Source organism: Octopus bimaculoides, chromosome 11 (genome assembly GCF_046866305.1).
Source record: "Octopus bimaculoides isolate indiv1 chromosome 11, ASM4686630v1, whole genome shotgun sequence".
Classification (NCBI taxonomy): Eukaryota; Metazoa; Mollusca; class Cephalopoda; order Octopoda; family Octopodidae; genus Octopus; species Octopus bimaculoides.
In genome coordinates, this window is record NC_142938.1 from 18,743,447 (window position 1) to 18,751,689 (window position 8,243).

The 8,243-nt window shown below is 38.9% G+C and overlaps 1 protein-coding gene across 1 annotated transcript in view; it reads right to left on the reverse strand.

Annotated features, from left to right (window-relative positions):
- Positions 1–8,014, reverse strand: part of LOC106878908 (dihydrolipoyllysine-residue succinyltransferase component of 2-oxoglutarate dehydrogenase complex, mitochondrial) — a 191,374-nt gene extending 183,360 nt beyond the window's left edge. Inside the window, exon 1 of the mRNA XM_089359605.1 lies at positions 7,987–8,014. The gene's annotated coding sequence lies outside the window, so the exon portion shown is untranslated. The remainder of the gene's footprint in view (positions 1–7,986) is intronic.
- Between the last annotated feature and the right edge of the window lie 229 nt (positions 8,015–8,243).

Below are 8,243 nucleotides of genomic sequence, written 5' to 3' on the forward strand. Positions count from 1 at the left end.
ATGACTGTAGTAAATGAATGTCATTCATTTCCAATACTCTACAAAAACATGTCTGACTTCAGAAAATATTACCTTGCTTGGAAAGTGCATCAGGCCACAGAAAAAACTGCAGCAATAAACTCCATCTGACCCATGCAATCATGGAAAGTGGACATTAAAATGATTATAGATGTATATATATATACATACATATATATATATATATATATATGTAGGAAGGGCATCCAGCTGTAGAAACTCTGCCAAATCAGACTGGAGCCTGGTGTTGCCATCCGGTTTCACCAGTCCTCAGTCAAATCGTCCAACCCATGCTAGCATGGAAAGCGGACGTTAAACGATGATGATGATGATGATTATTGTATCTGGGGAGAGAGTCATTTTCTTTTAGTGCCTTATTATTTAACACTAGTTCAATTTCCACTCATTTTTTCTAAAATTTTCATTGTGTCTTGCAACCTTTTCAATAGTTGTTGACTCTGTCCATTATCAGAGCTGCGTTCTTTTTGTTTGTTTGTTTGTGAGCATGTGTGTGTCAGTGTGCATGTTTGTATGCTCATATGTGTGTGTACCTCTGACTCCTTGTGTGTGCATCTTTGAATGTGTCTTTTGAGGCACACTCAAACATGCACACACAAGGAGACAGCGGTACACACACAAATACACAGAATACATGCATACATACAAATGTACACACATGCATACACCGCACAAACAAACAAACGTTTGTGCAGTGTATGCATGTGTGTACGCAGCTCTCATAATGAACAGAGGCAACGACTATTGAAAAGGTTGCAAGACACAATGAAAATTTGAGAAAAAATAAATAAGTAAATGAGTGGAAATCAAACTGGTGAGTGTGTTAAATAATAGAGCACTAAAAGAGAATGACTCTCCCCAAACACAATAAAATATGCTTCAACACATGAATTTACATAATGATCTTGCAAACCAAATAAAAAAACGATATATATATATATATATATATATATATAAATATATATATTTTTATGTCACCTTCCTGGCACTTGTGCCGGTGGCACGTGAAAAGACATTTGAGTGAGGTCATTGCCATTGCCGCTGGACTGACTCCCGTGCAGGTGGCACATAAAATACACCATTTTGAGTGTGGGCGTTGCCAGTACCGCCTAACTGGCCTTCGTGTCGGTGGCACATAAAAGCACCCACTACACTCTCGGAATGGTTGGCATTTAGGAAGGGCATTCAGCTGTAGAAACTCTGCCAAATCAGATTGGAGCCTGGTGTAGCCATCTGGTTCACTAGTCCTCAGTCAAATCGTCCAACCCATGCCAGCATGGAAAGTGGACGTTAAACGATGATGATGATATATATATATATATATATATATATATATATATATACATCCCAAACTTAATGAATGGAGTAGACAAAGTCCAGGCTACATATGTACCATAGCAAGCAGAATGTCGGAGATAGTAATTATCCAAATGAGGGGTAGACTGCAAGCTACTCTTCATGCCAAGGATACCTTGATTGCATGAAGTTTACAATGTCATTAGGAGATCCTGTGTTAGTTAACTCGTAGGGGATTTGATCAAAATGTGTAGAAAGCACAGTCCAAGAGGAAAACATATTTGTGATATATATATATATATATATACGCATACACATATACATATATATATTTACACAGAGAAGAGAAAGTGAGAAAGAAGAAATAAGAACTGAGGCAAAAAAAAATGGTAAACAATCATGAAACACACACACACTGAAAAAAGGAGTTATAATAATCCATTGATTTCTAAATGTTCAATAGTGTTACTATGATATTAGTTCTTGTGTGTGTGTTTTGCTGTTTCTCTATATATCCTGTTCCCCCCCCCCCCCCCCCGCCTGCTCAATGTCACCAACACCACCTCCCACTGCCACCTTTTTTGTTTCCTTTTTTCCTTCTGGTTGTATGGTCACAACACACAGCCCTGTCTAGGCATCCATCACTGTCAATCTCTCTCTCCCTTTCTCTCTTCACTTCATCTGTTTCACTCACTCCTCGGCTTCCAGAAGCTGGCTCTCAGATCAGCTGTGCCAGACAAGGCAGAACAACATTCCAAAACCCATTTTAAGCATTGGCCTTGTGATTTCCTCTTCCCATCCCATCATCCCTTGCTTTCTCCTCTCCCTGCTCTCTTTTCTCTTTTCCTGTTCACCACTTTCTCTTTGAATCCATCTATCTCTTATTCTTCCTACCTGTCTATATAACCCTGTGTCTCTTTCTTTCTCTAACTTTCTCTTTGTCTCTCATGTTTGTCTATCTATCTTTTCCTCTCTACCTGTCCATCTCTTTCATTTTGTGTGTGCCCATCTCTTGCTCTCCCTACCTGTCTGTATGACACACTCTCTCTCTCTCTCTCTCTCTCTCTCTCTCTCTTTCTTTTTTGCATACACACACACACACTCTCATTTTCATGTTTCTACTTTCAACTCTGCCTTGGTCTCATTCTCTCTCTCTGTCTCTGTCTGTCTGTCTCTCTCTCGCTGTCTGTCTGTCTGTCTCTCTCTCTCTTCCTGTCTCAATCCACCTCTATCTCTCATTTCTAATATGATCAAAGGTGTGGAGGTGGGGGGTAACAAAATGGTAAAAATTTGTATTTAGCTGTTCCTTCCAACACAGAGTTCAAATCCCACCCTTACTCTCACTGGGGGGGGGGGGATGAGAGACATCTACTTAGCCTTGATCCATCCATGGGTCATACAATAAATACCAGTCATATACTGAGACCAAATAAATTAAACAACAAACACTCCCCACCCCCACCCAGATATTATGGCCCTGGGCAAGCATACAAAACCAATACTATACATCCTTCTCTCTCTTTCTCTTACATTTTCCTCTCAGTATCATAATTCTCTCTCTCTCGTTTTCCCCACATCTTTTTTTATTAATCACATCTCTATCATTTATTTTCCACTCTTTCTCCATCTCTGACACACACACACACACACACATGCACTCACACGCGTGCGCGCTCGCTCCATCATCTAAACCTTCCAGTTTCCGTAACGCCATCATCTCTCTTCCTTACCCACAGCCTCATCTTCTTCTTCTCCATCCCCCTCTTAGCCACTCTACACCCATCACCATCACCACCACCACCACCACCACCACCATACCGCAACTCTTTCTCCTCGCCCCCCCCCCCCCCTCTTCCTCTTACACCTCACTGCACCACACCACTTTCATCCACTCCAGCAAATTCACTTCTTAAAAATATTAAGGAAAGAGAAAAAAAACAAAAAAAAAAAAAAAAACACAAAGCCCCACCCACCCAGTGAGTGGTGGTGGTTATATTATCCCCTGTTTGTTTCTTCTTTTTTTTCTCTTTCTTTGTTGCTGTTGTTGTTCTTGCCTTGCCTAGCTCGTTTGCAAACAACACAGCTTTGAGCAACGGATTGTGAATTTCTGAATTTCTCTAAGTGATTTATTCTCAAACCAAACCACGAAGAGAATAGCTTGGATGAGGGGAAGAAGAAGAAAAAAATAAAATAAAATAAAATAAAATAAAACGAAAAATAAAAATATAAAACAATGAACTAAAAGAAAACAATTAAATAAAAGAAATTATTAAAAATGATATGATACACAAATATATCTTTACTCATTCATACATAAATATGTGTGTGTGTGTGTGTGTGTGTGTGTGTGTGTGTGTGTGTGTGTGTGTGTGTGTGTGTGTGTGTGTGTGTGTGAGTTAAGGCAAAGTCATGGCTATGTGGTTAAGAAGTTTGCTTTTCAACCACATCACTTCAGGTTCAGTACCACTGCATGGTGCCTTGAGCATGTGTCTTTTACTACAGACTGAATTGCTCAATGCCCTTCTGAGGAAATTCAGTTGATGGAAAATGAATGAAGTCTTGAGTACATATATACATATACTTTGTGTGTGTGATGGCGCATGGCTCAGTGGTTAGAGCATCGAGCTCACAATCGTGAGGTAGCGAGTACGATTCCCAGATCAGGCTGTATGTTGTGTTCTTGAGCAAGACATTGCACTTCACTTTGCTCCAGTTCACTCAGCGGTAGAAATGAGTTGTAACATCACTGGTGTCAAGCTGTACTGGCCTTTGCCTTTACCTTGGATAATATCGGTGGTGTGGAGAGTAGAGGCTGGTATACTTGGGCGAATGCTGGTCTTCCATAAACAACCTTGCCCGGACCTGTGCCTTGGAGGGGAACTTTCTCGGTGCAATCCCATGGTCATTCATGACCGAAGGGGATCTTCATGTGTGTGTTAATATTTACAACCCTCTGCAGAACTATGGCCACAAATGGGGACATTGCTATTTTGTGGCTGGACTCCAACCAGTTGTTTGTTGGTATTCCCCATGTCCATTTCTGCTAACTTTGCCTTTTCAAATTAAGAAAAAAGTACCTTTACTTGAAAAATAGGGAAAGATGTTGGTGACAAAAAGAGCATCTAGCTGTAAAAAAATCCTATCTCAATTACCTCCTAAACCATGCTAGAGTAGAAAAACAAACTTAAAATGAAACAGACACAACTATATAAGATGGTGCTGAAAGGTTCCTGGCTTTAAGGGCATTGCGAAAGGCCTGGTTAGAGGCCCAACCTTCTGAGTTCTTTTATAGGGCTTAGAAAACCTGAAGGGTCGCTGCAATAAGTGTGTGAATCCACGAGGGAAATACGTTGAATAAAATCATAATTAGCTGATCCTGCTGTATTTTCCTTTACCCAAAGCCAGGAAGTTTTCAGTACCCCCTCATATAAACACACATACATATTGTGACCAAGAAGGAAGGTCTTTGTTTTAGACTACAAGAACCAGAAGTGCACAGGTAAAAAACAATTTATTGCACCAAAAAAAAAAAAAAAGAAATCAAGAAATGACTTCAAGTGCCTTGAATCAACAAGTACTGTTATATTTTCTCTTATAAATGTTTTGAGTACTTATAAAAAAAAAAGGAAATTTATGGACACAATCCACCCATCTCTACTATTGTTGCTCACTGCAGGATAAGGTTTGCTGGCAACTGTTATTGTGCTGAACACCAGGCCGTACTAGATATTATAATTTGGAGACCGCTGCAGCCTAATAAAGGGCAAAACCCACTCACCTACATTGGTGTTATTGGGAGACACAAACAACAAGAAATTGGGGTCTTACCAAAGTTAATAGAGGACAAGACTCCAAGTGCAGCAGAAAGGGAAATGCATCTCTGTTGCAGCCACAAACAGAACACACACACATATACATAAACTGATGCATGTAAACACATGAACATATATTCATACTCTAATATATACATATATATGTACATATATGATTGTATATATGCATATATATATATTATTTAGATTATTATATGATTGAATGCCATGCATCCTTTTCCAAGTAAGTTTTATCTTAATTCTGATGCGACTCTCTATTCTTCCTATTACTCTTTTGTTTTTTTCTCTCTCTTCCTTTCTCTTTTACCTCCTCTTCTCCCACTATTCTATCCTTTTACTCTTTCATTTTCTCCCTTCCTTTCTCTTATTCTTTTACCTCCTCTCCTCTCATTAGTCTATTCTTTTACTCTTTCATTTTCTCCCTTCCTTTCTCTTATTCTTTTACTCCTCTTCCCCCACTATTCTATCCTTTTACTCTGTCGTTTTCTCCCTTCCTTTCTCTTATTCTTTTACCTCCTCTTCTCCCACTATTCTATCCTTTTACTTTCATTTTTTCTCCTTCCTTTCTCTTATTCTTTTACCTCCCCTTCTCCCTCTCTATTTTTCTCTCTTATCCTATCTCCAAATCTTTTCCTCTCCCCTTCACAGTTCTCTGTCTGTCACTCTCTCTCTCTCACTCTTCCTTTGCTCACGTGGCTCCCATGTGACCATTGACCATTTTTCTTACCTCTCCTAACTTGTGTTTCATTCTTTCTTCCTGCTGCAGCTGGACAAGAAGGACATATTCTTGTCTGTCTCCTGTCTAAGCTTGTTTCTTAACATTCACCACCACAACTTCGTTGAGGCTTAGCAACCCTTCCTGTTTGTTTTCACTGTCTTGTATTTGTCACCAATTTCGACCCTCCGCAAAATCCCAAATTTTATTTGATTTGCTTTGCAGGAGCAACTGTTTTATTGAAGGTGTATCTTGTTGTGAATTGCTTGCAATACGGATTAGAAAAACAACCAACAACTGATGAAGGGTCGTTCTTTGTGTTGTTCATCTTGGTTTCCATTTGTTTCTTTCATTGTTCGCAAAATAAGCTCATATTCCATGTCCTTGTACTTCACATTTTTTGTTGTTTATGTTTTGTGATGTCCTGTGCCCACATATGCATATGAATACATGTAACTATGTACATATACGTATGTATATATGCATATATATATTATTTATATTATATTATATGATTGAACGCCATGCATCCTTTTCCAAGTAAGTTTTATCTATCTATCTATATATTTATATATATATATATATATATATATATATATATATATATATATATATAACAAAACTGTCTGATGAACAGGAATGTGAAACTCTGAGTAACAGTTTTTTCTTATATTTCTGCTGCTTTTAAATAAAGTATATATATATAATATATACATACACATACACACTGTGTGGTAAGAAATTTACTTCCCAACCACATTTTGGGTTCAGTCTCACTCAATGGCACTTTTGGCAAGTGTCTTCTACCATAGCCCTGGGCTGTCCAAAACCTTTAAGGTGATCTAAATTAAAATCTCCCATCCCAATATCATACTAAACTCTGTTCCAAACACCGGCTTAATAAGGACAAAGGTATTTTACTAAATTCTTCATGAATTAATTGAAACAAAGGTAATGTATTCCAAGAAAAGTATGGTAACCAAAAGTATAATCACTCAGGCATGCACCACACTACTATAATGGCTTCTGTTTTATGGAACTGGCTGGTCTGTCTCCACCATTCAATCACTTCTGACTCACTCAGATCCAACTTTCACTCCAACACTTCCTTCCAAGGACATTGCCCTCCCAAGAATCTTTTCCTTGTTTGTTTCATTCCACCAAGTGTTGACCTACAACATCAAGCTTACAAGTCTAAGAGCCTGCAAAGATTAGAAGCATGGCTCCTTTCTCCATGCTCACCAGGGAGACTTAACAAATAAATATATAAATAAATAAACAAAATCATCATCATCATCATCATTGTTTAACGTCCGCTTTCCATGCTAGCAAGGGTTGGACGATTTGACTGAGGACTGGTGGAACCCGAAGGCTACACCAGGCCCCAATCTGATTTGGCAGAGTTTCTACAGCTGGATGCCCTTCCTAACGCCAACCACTCAGAGAGTGTAGCGGGTGCTCTTACATGTCACCCGCACGAAAGCCAGTCAGGTGGTACTGGCAACGGCCATGGTCAAAATGGTGTATTTTATGTGCCACCCGCACAAGAGCCAGTCCAAGGGCACTGGCAATGATCTCGCTCGAAAAATAACCTGATATTTTATTCAGGGGAAGTGTAGTCATCCTCATTTTAACGTTCACTTTTCCATGCTTGCATGAACCAGACAGAGTTTATTGAGGCAGGGTTTCAATGACAGGATGCCCTTCTTGTTGCTAACCCTTACCTGTTCCAAAGCAACATAATATTTCCTTAAAGCCAGACGTGTTTTCACAGAACAGAATATTGGAAATGAATGACATTCATTTACAACAATCACACAAGGTCAAGAAAGAAATACTCCCAGACAGAAACACTCTCACACTCACAAGCTATAAAAAGAAGACACTTGCCCAGGGTACCATGCAGTGGGACTGAATGCAAAACTTCTTAACCCCCAAACCACTCAGCCATGCCAACAGAAAACGGCTCTTGTGAGTTTGAAGGAAAAATTTTAGGAGACATTTAGACTGGTAGTGTTAGGGGATGTGGTGCCTTAATCGTGGTTGTGGGTATGTAAGAAATAAACATTGACTGGAAAAGAAGAGAGTATATAAAATTGTACTCACAAGGAAGGTAAGCTTCTTGAGCGGAGAACTCCTGAAAGAGCAAAAATACAGAATAAATATGAATTATTCAATAGTAAAAAAAACAGCAAAAAGAAAAACACCAATTACACTGCTGAACAAAATACAACTTTTATTTTCTGGCATAAAATCATAGAGCTGTTTTAGACTTATTTTTGGGTTCTAATTTCAAAACTGACCTCAGATTTGCTCAATCACATCACATTTTTCTGCCATTGGTATATACCTTTATTTACCTG